Raw genomic sequence first — 13,836 nt, 5'->3', positions numbered from 1 at the left:
AGCGAGGGATGCAGTAAAGGAGGAATAATGCATCGGAAAAGAGATACTCGACTCTCAAAAGAAAATCCTTTCGTTTCCGTAGAAACGTATCTCGTTTTAGAAAGATAATGCAGGGAACACAGAGTATTTCATATGGACGCAAATTGTGTGTTAATTCGTCAATGTGAGGGAGCGAGGGATGCAGCTAAGGTGGAATAATGCATTGGAAAAGAGATACTCGGAACCCCAAAGAAAATCCTATCGTTTCCGTAGAAACGTATCTCGATTTAGAAGGACAATGCAGGGAATCCAGAGTAATTCATATGGACGCAAATTGTGTGTTAATTCGCCAATGTGAGGGAGCGAGGGATGCAGTAAAGGAGGAATAATGCATCGGAAAAGAGATACTCGGAACCCCAAAGAAAATCCCATCGTTTCCGTAGAAACGTATCTCGATTTAGAAGGACAATGCAGGAGGAATAACGCATCGGAAAAGAGATACTCGGAACCCCAAAGAAAATCCTATCGTTTCCGTAGAAACGTATCTCGATTTAGAAGGACAATGCAGGGAATCCAGAGTAATTCATATGGACGCAAATTGTGTGTTAATTCGTCAATGTGAGGGAGCGAGGGATGCAGTAAAGGAGGAATAATACATCGGAAAAGAGATACTCGGAACCCCAAAGAAAATCCTATCGTTTCCGTAGAAACGTATCTCGATTTAGAAGGACAATGCAGGGAATCTTGAGTATTTCATATGGACGCAAATTGTGTGTTAATTTGGCAATGTGATGGAGCGAATGATGCAGTAAAGGAGGAATAATGCATCGGAAAAGAGATACTACACCCCAAAGAAAATCCTATCGTTTCCGTAGAAACGTATCTCGATTTAGAAGGACAATGCAGGGAATCCAGTGTATTTCATATGGACGCAAATTGTGTGTTAATTCGTCAATGTGAGGGAGCGAGGGATGCAGTAAAGGAGGAATAATGCATCGGAAAAGAGATTCTCGGAACCCCAAAGAAAATCCTATCGTTTCCGTAGAAACGTATCTCGATTTAGAAAGACTATGCAGGGAATCCAGAGTATTTCATATGGACGCAAATTGTGTGTTAATTCGTCAATGTGAGGGAGCGAGGGATGCAGTAAAGGAGGAATAATGCATCGGAAAAGAGATACTCGACTCCCAAAAGAAAATCCTACCGTTTCCGTAGAAACGAATCTCGATTTAGAAGGACAATGCAGGGAATCCAGAGTATTTCATAGGGACGCAAATTGTGTCTTAATTCGTCAATGTGAGGGAGCGAGGGATGCAGTAAAGGAGGAATCATGCATCGGAAAAGAGATACTCGACTCCCAAAAGAAAATCCTATCGTTTCCGTAGAAACGTATCTCGATTTAGAAGGACAATGCAATGAATCCAGAGTATTTCATATGGACGCAAATTGTGTGTTAATTCGTCAATGTGAGGGAGCGAGGGATGCAGTAAAGGAGGAATAATGCATCGGAAAAGAGATACTCGATTCCTAAAAGAAAATCCTATCGTTTCCGTAGCAACGTATCTCGATTTAGAAGGACAATGCAGGGAATCCAGAGTATTTCATATGGACGCAAATTGTGTGTTAATTCGTCAATGTGAGGGAGCGGGGGATGCAGTTAAGGAGGAATAATGCATCGGAAAAGAGATACTCGACTCCTAAAAGAAAATCCTATCGTTTCCGTTGAAACGTATCTCGTTTTAGAAAGATAATGCAGGGAACCCAGAGAATTTCATATGGACGCAAATTGTGTGTTAATTCGGCAATGTGAGGCAGCGAGGGATGCAGTAAAGGAGAAATAAAGCATCGGAAAAGAGATACTCGGAACCCCAAAGAAAATCCTATCGTTTCCGTACAAACGTATCTCGATTTAGAAGGACAATGCAGGGAATCCAGAGTAATTCATATGGACGCAAATTGTGTGTTAATTCGTCAATGTGAGGGAGCGAGGGATGCAGTAAAGGAGGAATAATGCATCGGAAAAGAGATACTCGGAACCCCAAAGAAAATCCTATCGTTTCCGTAGAAACGTATCTCGATTTACAAGGACAATGCAGGGAATCTTGAGTATTTCATATGGACGCAAATTGTGTGTTAATTCGCCAATGTGAGGGAGAGGGGGATGCAGTAAAGGAGGAATAATGCATCGGAAAAGAGAAACTCGACTCCCAAAAGAAAATACTATCGTTTCCGTAGAAACATATCTCGATTTAGAAGGACAATGCAGGGAATCCAGAGTATTTCATATGGACGCAAATTGTGTGTTAATTCGTCAATGTGAGGGAGCGAGGGATGCAGTAAAGGAGGAATAATGCATCGGAAAAGAGATACTCGGAACCCCAAAGAAAATCCTATCGTTTCCGTAGAAACGTATCTCGATTTAGAAGGACAATGCAGGGAATCCAGAGTATTTCATATGGACGCAAATTGTGTGTCAATTCGTCAATGTGAGGGAGCGAGGGATGCAGTAAAGGAGGAATAATGCATCGGAAAAGAGATACTCGACTCTCAAAAGATAATCCTATCGTTTCCGTAGAAACGTATCTCGATTTAGAAGGACAATGCAGGGAATCTAGAGTATTTCATATGGACGCAAATTGTGTGTTAATTCGTCAATGTGAGGGAGCGGGGGATGCAGTAAAGGAGGAATAATGCATCGGAAAAGAGATACTCGACTCCTAAAAGAAAATCCTATCGTTTCCGTTGAAACGTATCTCGTTTTAGAAAGATAATGCAGGGAACCCAGAGTATTTCATATGGACGCAAATTGTGTGTTAATTTGGCAATGTGAGGGAGCGAGGGATGCAGTAAAGGAGGAATAAAGCATCGGAAAAGAGATACTCGGAACCCCAAAGAAAATCCTATCGTTTCCGTAGAAACGTATCTCGATTTAGAAGGACAATGCAGGGAATCCAGAGTAATTCATATGGACGCAAATTGTGTGTTAATTCGTCAATGTGAGGGAGCGAGGGATGCAGTAAAGGAGGAATAATACATCGGAAAAGAGATACTCGGAACCCCAAAGAAATTCCTATCGTTTCCGTAGAAACGTATCTCGATTTAGAAGGACAATGCAGGGAATCTTGAGTATTTCATATGGACGCAAATTGTGTGTTAATTCGGCAATGTGAAGGAGCGAATGATGCAGTAAAGGAGGAATAATGCATCGGAAAAGAGATACTACAAACCCCAAAGAAAATCCTATCGTTTCCGTAGAAACGTATCTCGATTTAGAAGGACAATGCAGGGAATCCAGTGTATTTCATATGGACGCAAATTGTGTGTTAATTCGTCAATGTGAGGGAGCGAGGGATGCAGTAAAGGAGGAATAATGCATCGGAAAAGAGATACTCGGAACCCCAAAGAAAATCTTATCGTTTCCGTAGAAACGTATCTCGATTTAGAAAGACAATGCAGGGAATCCAGAGTATTTCATATGGACGCAAATTGTGTGTTAATTCGTCAATGTGAGGGAGCGAGGGATGCAGTAAAGGAGGAATAATGCATCGGAAAAGAGATACTCGACTCCCAAAAGAAAATCCTACCGTTTCCGTAGAAACGAATCTCGATTTAGAAGGACAATGCAGGGAATCCAGAGTATTTCATAGGGACGCAAATTGTGTGTTAATTCGTCAATGTGAGGGAGCGAGGGATGCAGTAAAGGAGGAATCATGCATCGGAAAATAGATACTCGACTCCCAAAAGAAAATCCTATCGTTTCCGTAGAAACGTATCTCGATTTAGAAGGACAATGCAGGGAATCCAGAGTATTTCATATGGACGCAAATTGTGTGTTAATTCGTCAATGTGAGGGAGCGAGGGATGCAGTAAAGGAGGAATAATGCATCGGAAAAGAGATACTCGATTCCTAAAAGAAAATCCTATCGTTTCCGTAGAAACGTATCTCGATTTAGAAGGACAATGCAGGGAATCCAGAGTATTTCATATGGACGCAAATTGTGTGTTAATTCGTCAATGTGAGGGAGCGGGGGATGCAGTAAAGGAGGAATAATGCATCGGAAAAGAGATACTCGACTCCTAAAAGAAAATCCTATCGTTTCCGTTGAAACGTATCTCGTTTTAGAAAGATAATGCAGGGAACCCAGAGTATTTCATATGGACGCAAATTGTGTGTTAATTCGGCAATGTGAGGGAGCGAGGGATGCAGTAAAGGAGGAATAAAGCATCGGAAAAGAGATACTCGGAACCCCAAAGAAAATCCTATCGTTTCCGTAGAAACGTAAACCGATTTAGAAGGACAATGCAGGGAATCCAGAGTAATTCATATGGACGCAAATTGTGTGTTAATTCATCAATGTGAGGGAGCGAGGGATGCAGTAAAGGAGGAATAATGCATCGGAAAAGAGATACTCGGAACCCCAAAGAAAATCCTATCGTTTCCGTAGAAACGTATCTCGATTTAGAAGGACAATGCAGGGAATCTTGAGTATTTCATATGGACGCAAATTGTGTGTTAATTCGCCAATGTGAGGGAGCGGAGGATGCAGTAAAGGAGGAATAATGCATCGGAAAAGAGAAACTCGACTCCCAAAAGAAAATACTATCGTTTCCGTAGAAACATATCTCGATTTAGAAGGACAATGCAGGGAATCCAGAGTATTTCATATGGACGCAAATTGTGTGTTAATTCGTCAATGTGAGGGAGCGAGGGATGCAGTAAAGGAGGAATAATGCATCGGAAAAGAGATACTCGGAACCCCAAAGAAAATCCTATCGTTTCCGTAGAAACGTATCTCGATTTAGAAGGACAATGCAGGGAATCCAATGTATTTCATATGGACGCAAATTGTGTGTTAATTCGTCAATGTGAGGGAGCGAGCGATGCAGGTAAGGAGGAATAAAGCATCGGAAAAGAGATACTCGGAACCCCAAAGAAAATCCTATCGTTTCCGTAGAAACGTATCTCGATTTAGAAGGACAATGCAGGGAATCCAGAGTAATTCATATGGACGCAAATTGTGTGTTAATTCGTCAATGTGAGGGAGAGAGGGATGCAGTAAAGGAGGAATAATGCATCGGAAAAGAGGTACTCGGAACCCCAAAGAAAATCCTATCGTTTCCGTAGAAACGTATCTCGATTTAGAAGGACAATGCAGTGAATCTTGAGTATTTCATATGGACGCAAATTGTGTGTTAATTCGGCAATGTGAGGGAGCGAATGATGCAGTAAAGGAGGAATAATGCATCGGAAAAGAGATACTCCTAACCCCAAAGAAAATCCTATCGTTTCCGTAGAAACGTATCTCGATTTAGAAGGACAATGCAGGGAATCCAGAGTATTTCATATGGACGCAAATTGTGTGTTAATTCGTCAATGTGAGGGATCGAGGCATGCAGTAAAGGAGGAATAATGCATCAGAAAAGAGATACTCGGAACCCCAAAGAAAATCCTATCGTTTCTGTAGAAACGTATCTCGATTTAGAAGGACAATGCAGGGAATCCAGAGTATTTCATATGGACGCAAATTGTGTGTCAATTCCTCAATGTGAGGGAGCGAGGGATGCAGTAAAGGAGGAATAATGCATCGGAAAAGAGATACTCGACTCTCAAAAGAAAATCCTTTCGTTTCCGTAGAAACGTATCTCGTTATAGAATGATAATGCAGGGAACACAGAGTATTTCATATGGACGCAAATTGTGTGTTAATTCGTCAATGTGAGGGAGCGAGGGATGCAGCTAAGGAGGAATAATGCATTGGAAAAGAGATACTCGGAACCCCAAAGAATATCCTGTCGTTTCCGTAGAAACGTATCTCGATTTAGAAGGACAATGCAGGGAATCCAGAGTAATTCATATGGACGCAAATTGTGTGTTAATTCGCCAATGTGAGGGAGCGAGGGATGCAGTAAAGGAGGAATAATGCATCGGAAAAGAGATACTCGGAACCCCAAAGAAAATCCCATCGTTTCCGTAGAAACGTATCTCGATTTAGAAGGACAATGCAGGAGGAATAACGCATCGGAAAAGAGATACTCGGAACCCCAAAGAAAATCCTATCGTTTCCGTAGAAACGTATCTGGATTTAGAAAGACAATGCAGGGAGTCCAGAGTATTTCATATGGACGCAAATTGTGTGTTAATTCGTCAATGTGAGGGATCGAGGCATGCAGTAAAGGAGGAATAATGCATCAGAAAAGAGATACTCGGAACCCCAAAGAAAATCCTATCGTTTCTGTAGAAACGTATCTCGATTTAGAAGGACAATGCAGGGAATCCAGAGTATTTCATATGGACGCAAATTGTGTGTCAATTCGTCAATGTGAGGGAGCGAGGGATGCAGTAAAGGAGGAATAATGCATCGGAAAAGAGATACTCGACTCTCAAAAGAAAATCCTTTCGTTTCCGTAGAAACGTATCTCGTTTTAGAAAGATAATGCAGGGAACACAGAGTATTTCATATGGACGCAAATTGTGTGTTAATTCGTCAATGTGAGGGAGCGAGGGATGCAGCTAAGGAGGAATAATGCATTGGAAAAGAGATACTCGGAACCCCAAAGAAAATCCTATCGTTTCCGTAGAAACGTATCTCGATTTAGAAGGACAATGCAGGGAATCCAGAGTAATTCATATGGACGCAAATTGTGTGTTAATTCGCCAATGTGAGGGAGCGAGGGATGCAGTAAAGGAGGAATAATGCATCGGAAAAGAGATACTCGGAACCCCAAAGAAAATCCCATCGTTTCCGTAGAAACGTATCTCGATTTAGAAGGACAATGCAGGAGGAATAACGCATCGGAAAAGAGATACTCGGAACCCCAAAGAAAATCCTATCGTTTCCGTAGAAACGTATCTCGATTTAGAAGGACAATGCAGGGAATCCAGAGTAATTCATATGGACGCAAATTGTGTGTTAATTCGTCAATGTGAGGGAGCGAGGGATGCAGTAAAGGAGGAATAATACATCGGAAAAGAGATACTCGGAACCCCAAAGAAAATCCTATCGTTTCCGTAGAAACGTATCTCGATTTAGAAGGACAATGCAGGGAATCTTGAGTATTTCATATGGACGCAAATTGTGTGTTAATTCGGCAATGTGATGGAGCGAATGATGCAGTAAAGGAGGAATAATGCATCGGAAAAGAGATACTACACCCCAAAGAAAATCCTATCGTTTCCGTAGAAACGTATCTCGATTTAGAAGGACAATGCAGGGAATCCAGTGTATTTGATATGGACGCAAATTGTGTGTTAATTCGTCAATGTGAGGGAGCGAGGGATGCAGTAAAGGAGGAATAATGCATCGGAAAAGAGATACTCGATTCCTAAAAGAAAATCCTATCGTTTCCGTAGAAACGTATCTCGATTTAGGAGGACAATGCAGGGAATCCAGAGTATTTCATATGGACGCAAATTGTGTGTTAATTCGTCAATGTGAGGGAGCGGGGGATGCAGTAAAGGAGGAATAATGCATCGGAAAAGAGATACTCGACTCCTAAAAGAAAATCCTATCGTTTCCGTTGAAACGTATCTCGTTTTAGAAAGATAATGCAGGGAACCCAGAGTATTTCATATGGACGCAAATTGTGTGTTAATTCGGCAATGTGAGGGAGCGAGGGATGCAGTAAAGGAGGAATAATGCATCGGAAAAGAGATACTCGGAACCCCAAAGAAAATCCTATCGTTTCCGTAGAAACGTATCTCGATTTAGAAGGACAATGCAGGGAATCCAGTGTATTTCATATGGACGCAAATTGTGTGTTAATTCGTCAATGTGAGGGAGCGAGGGATGCAGCTAAGGAGGAATAAAGCATCGGAAAAGAGATACTCGGAACCCCAAAGAAAATCCTGTCGTTTCCGTAGAAACGTATCTCGATTTAGAAGGACAATGCAGGGAATCCAGAGTAATTCATATGGACGCAAATTGTGTGTTAATTCGTCAATGTGAGGGAGCGAGGGATGCAGTAAAGGAGGAATAATGCATCGGAAAAGAGATACTACAAACCCCAAAGAAAATCCTATCGTTTCCGTAGAAACGTATCTCGATTTAGAAGGACAATGCAGGGAATCCAGTGTATTTCATATGGACGCAAATTGTGTGTTAATTCGGCAATGTGAGGGAGCGAATGATGCAGTAAAGGAGGAATAATGCATCGGAAAAGAGATACTCGGAACCCCAAAGAAAATCCTATCGTTTCCGTAGAAACGTATCTCGATTTAGAAGGACAATGCAGGGAATCCAGAGTATTTCATATGGACGCAAATTGTGTGTTAATTCGTCAATGTGAGGGATCGAGGCATGCAGTAAAGGAGGAATAATGCATCAGAAAAGAGATACTCGGAACCCCAAAGAAAATCCTATCGTTTCTGTAGAAACGTATCTCGATTTAGAAGGACAATGCAGGGAATCCAGAGTATTTCATATGGACGCAAATTGTGTGTCAATTCGTCAATGTGAGGGAGCGAGGGATGCAGTAAAGGAGGAATAATGCATCGGAAAAGAGATACTCGACTCTCAAAAGAAAATCCTTTCGTTTCCGTAGAAACGTATCTCGTTTTAGAAAGATAATGCAGGGAACACAGAGTATTTCATATGGACGCAAATTGTGTGTTAATTCGTCAATGTGAGGGAGCGAGGGATGCAGCTAAGGAGGAATAATGCATTGGAAAAGAGATACTCGGAACCCCAAAGAAAATCCTATCGTTTCCGTAGAAACGTATCTCGATTTAGAAGGACAATGCAGGGAATCCAGAGTAATTCATATGGACGCAAATTGTGTGTTAATTCGCCAATGTGAGGGAGCGAGGTATGCAGTAAAGGAGGAATAATGCATCGGAAAAGAGATACTCGGAACCCCAAAGAAAATCCCATCGTTTCCGTAGAAACGTATCTCGATTTAGAAGGACAATGCAGGAGGAATAACGCATCGGAAAAGAGATACTCGGAACCCCAAAGAAAATCCTATCGTTTCCGTAGAAACGTATCTCGATTTAGAAGGACAATGCAGGGAATCCAGAGTATTTCATATGGACGCAAATTGTGTATTAATTCGTCAATGTGAGGGAGCGAGGGATGCAGTAAAGGAGGAATAATGCATCGGAAAAGAGATACTCGGAACCCCAAAGAAAATCCTATCGTTTCCGTAGAAACGTACCTCGATTTAGAAAGACAATGCAGGGAATCCAGAGTATTTCATATGGACGCAAATTGTGTGTTAATTCGTCAATGTGAGGGAGCGAGGGATGCAGTAAAGGATGAATAATGCATCGGAAATGAGATTATCGACTCCCAAAAGAAAATCCTATCGTTTCCGTAGAAACGAATCTCGATTTAGAAGGACAATGCAGGGAATCCAGAGTATTTCATGGGGACGCAAATTGTGTGTTAATTCGTCAATGTGAGGGAGCGAGGGATGCAGTAAAGGAGGAATCATGCATCGGAAAAGAGGTACTCGACTCCCAAAAGATAATCCTATCGTTTCCGTAGAAACGTATCTCGATTTAGAAGGACAATGCAGGGAATCCAGAGTATTTCATATGGACGCAAATTGTGTGTTAATTCGACAATGTGAGGGAGCGGGGGATGCAGTAAAGGGGAATAATGCATCGGAAATGAGATACTCGACTCCTAAAAGAAAATCCTATCGTTTCCGTTGAAACGTAACTCGATTTAGAAGGACAATGCAGGGAATCCAGAGTATTTCATATGGACGCAAATTGTGTGTTAATTTGGCAATGTGAGGGAGCGAGGGATGCAGTAAAGGAGGAATAAAGCATCGGAAAAGAGATACTCGGAACCCCAAAGAAAATCCTATCGTTTCCGTAGAAACGTATCTCGATTTAGAAGGACAATGCAGGGAATCCAGAGTAATTCATATGGACGCAAATTGTGTGTTAATTCGTCAATGTGAGGAAGCGAGGGATGCAGCTAAGGAGGAATAAAGCATCGGAAAAGAGATACTCCAAACCCCAAAGAAAATCCTGTCGTTTCCGTAGAAACGTATCTCGATTTAGAAGGACAATGCAGGGAATCCAGAGTAATTCATATGGACGCAAATTGTGTGTTAATTCGTCAATGTGAGGGAGCGAGGGATGCAGTAAAGGAAGAATATGGCATCGGAAAAGAGATACTACGAACCCCAAAGAAATTCCTATCGTTTCCGTAGAAACGTATCTCGATTTAGAAGGACAATGCAGGGAACCCAGTGTATTTCATATGGACGCAAATTGTGTGTTAATTCGTCAATGTGAGGGAGCGAGGGATGCAGTAAAGGAGGAATAATGCATCGGAAAAGAGATACTCGGAACCCCAAAGAAAATCCTATCGTTTCCGTAGAAACGTATCTCGATTTAGAAGGACAATGCAGGGAATCCAGTGTATTTCATATGGACGCAAATTGTGTGTTAATTCGTCAATGTGAGGGAGCGAGGGATGCAGCTAAGGAGGAATAAAGCATCGGAAAAGAGATACTCGGAACCCCAAAGAAAATCCTATCGTTTCCGTAGAAACGTATCTCGATTTAGAAGGACAATGCAGGGAATCCAGAGTAATTCATATGGACGCAAATTGTGTGTTAATTCGTCAATGTGAGGGAGCGAGGGATGCAGTAAAGGAGGAATAATGCATCGGAAAAGAGATACTCGGAACCCCAAAGAAAATCATATCGTTTCCGTAGAAACGTATCTCGATTTAGAAGGACAATGCAGGGAATCTTGAGTATTTCATATGGACGCAAATTGTGTGTTAATTCGGCAATGTGAGGGAGCGAATGATGCAGTAAAGGAGGAATAATGCATCGGAAAGAGATACTCCAAACCCCAAAGAAAATCCTATCGTTTCCGTAGAAACGTATCTCGATTTAGAAGGACAATGCAGGGAATCCAGAGTATTTCATATGGACGCAAATTGTGTGTTAATTCGTCAATGTGAGGGATCGAGGCATGCAGTAAAGGAGGAATAATGCATCAGAAAAGAGATACTCGGAACCCCCAAGAAAATCCTATCGTTTCTGTAGAAACGTATCTCGATTTAGAATGACAATGCAGGGAATCCAGAGTATTTCATATGGACGCAAATTGTGTGTCAATTCGTCAATGTGAGGGAGCGAGGGATGCAGTAAAGGAGGAATAATGCATCGGAAAAGAGATACTCGACTCTCAAAAGAAAATCCTTTCGTTTCCGTAGAAACGTATCTCGTTTTAGAAAGATAATGCAGGGAACACAGAGTATTTCATATGGACGCAAATTGTGTGTTAATTCGTCAATGTGAGGGAGCGAGGGATGCAGCTAAGGTGGAATAATGCATTGGAAAAGAGATACTCGGAACCCCAAAGAAAATCCTATCGTTTCCGTAGAAACGTATCTCGATTTAGAAGGACAATGCAGGGAATCCAGAGTAATTCATATGGACGCAAATTGTGTGTTAATTCGCCAATGTGAGGGAGCGAGGGATGCAGTAAAGGAGGAATAATGCATCGGAAAAGAGATACTCGGAACCCCAAAGAAAATCCCATCGTTTCCGTAGAAACGTATCTCGATTTAGAAGGACAATGCAGGAGGAATAACGCATCGGAAAAGAGATACTCGGAACCCCAAAGAAAATCCTATCGTTTCCGTAGAAACGTATCTCGATTTAGAAGGACAATGCAGGGAATCCAGAGTAATTCATATGGACGCAAATTGTGTGTTAATTCGTCAATGTGAGGGAGCGAGGGATGCAGTAAAGGAGGAATAATACATCGGAAAAGAGATACTCGGAACCCCAAAGAAAATCCTATCGTTTCCGTAGAAACGTATCTCGATTTAGAAGGACAATGCAGGGAATCTTGAGTATTTCATATGGACGCAAATTGTGTGTTAATTTGGCAATGTGATGGAGCGAATGATGCAGTAAAGGAGGAATAATGCATCGGAAAAGAGATACTACACCCCAAAGAAAATCCTATCGTTTCCGTAGAAACGTATCTCGATTTAGAAGGACAATGCAGGGAATCCAGTGTATTTCATATGGACGCAAATTGTGTGTTAATTCGTCAATGTGAGGGAGCGAGGGATGCAGTAAAGGAGGAATAATGCATCGGAAAAGAGATTCTCGGAACCCCAAAGAAAATCCTATCGTTTCCGTAGAAACGTATCTCGATTTAGAAAGACTATGCAGGGAATCCAGAGTATTTCATATGGACGCAAATTGTGTGTTAATTCGTCAATGTGAGGGAGCGAGGGATGCAGTAAAGGAGGAATAATGCATCGGAAAAGAGATACTCGACTCCCAAAAGAAAATCCTACCGTTTCCGTAGAAACGAATCTCGATTTAGAAGGACAATGCAGGGAATCCAGAGTATTTCATAGGGACGCAAATTGTGTCTTAATTCGTCAATGTGAGGGAGCGAGGGATGCAGTAAAGGAGGAATCATGCATCGGAAAAGAGATACTCGACTCCCAAAAGAAAATCCTATCGTTTCCGTAGAAACGTATCTCGATTTAGAAGGACAATGCAATGAATCCAGAGTATTTCATATGGACGCAAATTGTGTGTTAATTCGTCAATGTGAGGGAGCGAGGGATGCAGTAAAGGAGGAATAATGCATCGGAAAAGAGATACTCGATTCCTAAAAGAAAATCCTATCGTTTCCGTAGCAACGTATCTCGATTTAGAAGGACAATGCAGGGAATCCAGAGTATTTCATATGGACGCAAATTGTGTGTTAATTCGTCAATGTGAGGGAGCGGGGGATGCAGTTAAGGAGGAATAATGCATCGGAAAAGAGATACTCGACTCCTAAAAGAAAATCCTATCGTTTCCGTTGAAACGTATCTCGTTTTAGAAAGATAATGCAGGGAACCCAGAGAATTTCATATGGACGCAAATTGTGTGTTAATTCGGCAATGTGAGGCAGCGAGGGATGCAGTAAAGGAGAAATAAAGCATCGGAAAAGAGATACTCGGAACCCCAAAGAAAATCCTATCGTTTCCGTACAAACGTATCTCGATTTAGAAGGACAATGCAGGGAATCCAGAGTAATTCATATGGACGCAAATTGTGTGTTAATTCGTCAATGTGAGGGAGCGAGGGATGCAGTAAAGGAGGAATAATGCATCGGAAAAGAGATACTCGGAACCCCAAAGAAAATCCTATCGTTTCCGTAGAAACGTATCTCGATTTAGAAGGACAATGCAGGGAATCTTGAGTATTTCATATGGACGCAAATTGTGTGTTAATTCGCCAATGTGAGGGAGAGGGGGATGCAGTAAAGGAGGAATAATGCATCGGAAAAGAGAAACTCGACTCCCAAAAGAAAATACTATCGTTTCCGTAGAAACATATCTCGATTTAGAAGGACAATGCAGGGAATCCAGAGTATTTCATATGGACGCAAATTGTGTGTTAATTCGTCAATGTGAGGGAGCGAGGGATGCAGTAAAGGAGGAATAATGCATCGGAAAAGAGATACTCGGAACCCCAAAGAAAATCCTATCGTTTCCGTAGAAACGTATCTCGATTTAGAAGGACAATGCAGGGAATCCAGAGTATTTCATATGGACGCAAATTGTGTGTCAATTCGTCAATGTGAGGGAGCGAGGGATGCAGTAAAGGAGGAATAATGCATCGGAAAAGAGATACTCGACTCTCAAAAGATAATCCTATCGTTTCCGTAGAAACGTATCTCGATTTAGAAGGACAATGCAGGGAATCTAGAGTATTTCATATGGACGCAAATTGTGTGTTAATTCGTCAATGTGAGGGAGCGGGGGATGCAGTAAAGGAGGAATAATGCATCGGAAAAGAGATACTCGACTCCTAAAAGAAAATCCTATCGTTTCCGTTGAAACGTATCTCGTTTTAGAAAGATAATGCAGG

The sequence above is a fragment of the Schistocerca nitens genome, chromosome 1, assembly GCF_023898315.1.
Source record: "Schistocerca nitens isolate TAMUIC-IGC-003100 chromosome 1, iqSchNite1.1, whole genome shotgun sequence".
NCBI classification, from domain to species: domain Eukaryota; kingdom Metazoa; phylum Arthropoda; class Insecta; order Orthoptera; family Acrididae; genus Schistocerca; species Schistocerca nitens.
Note: the sequence above shows the minus strand (reverse complement) of the source record.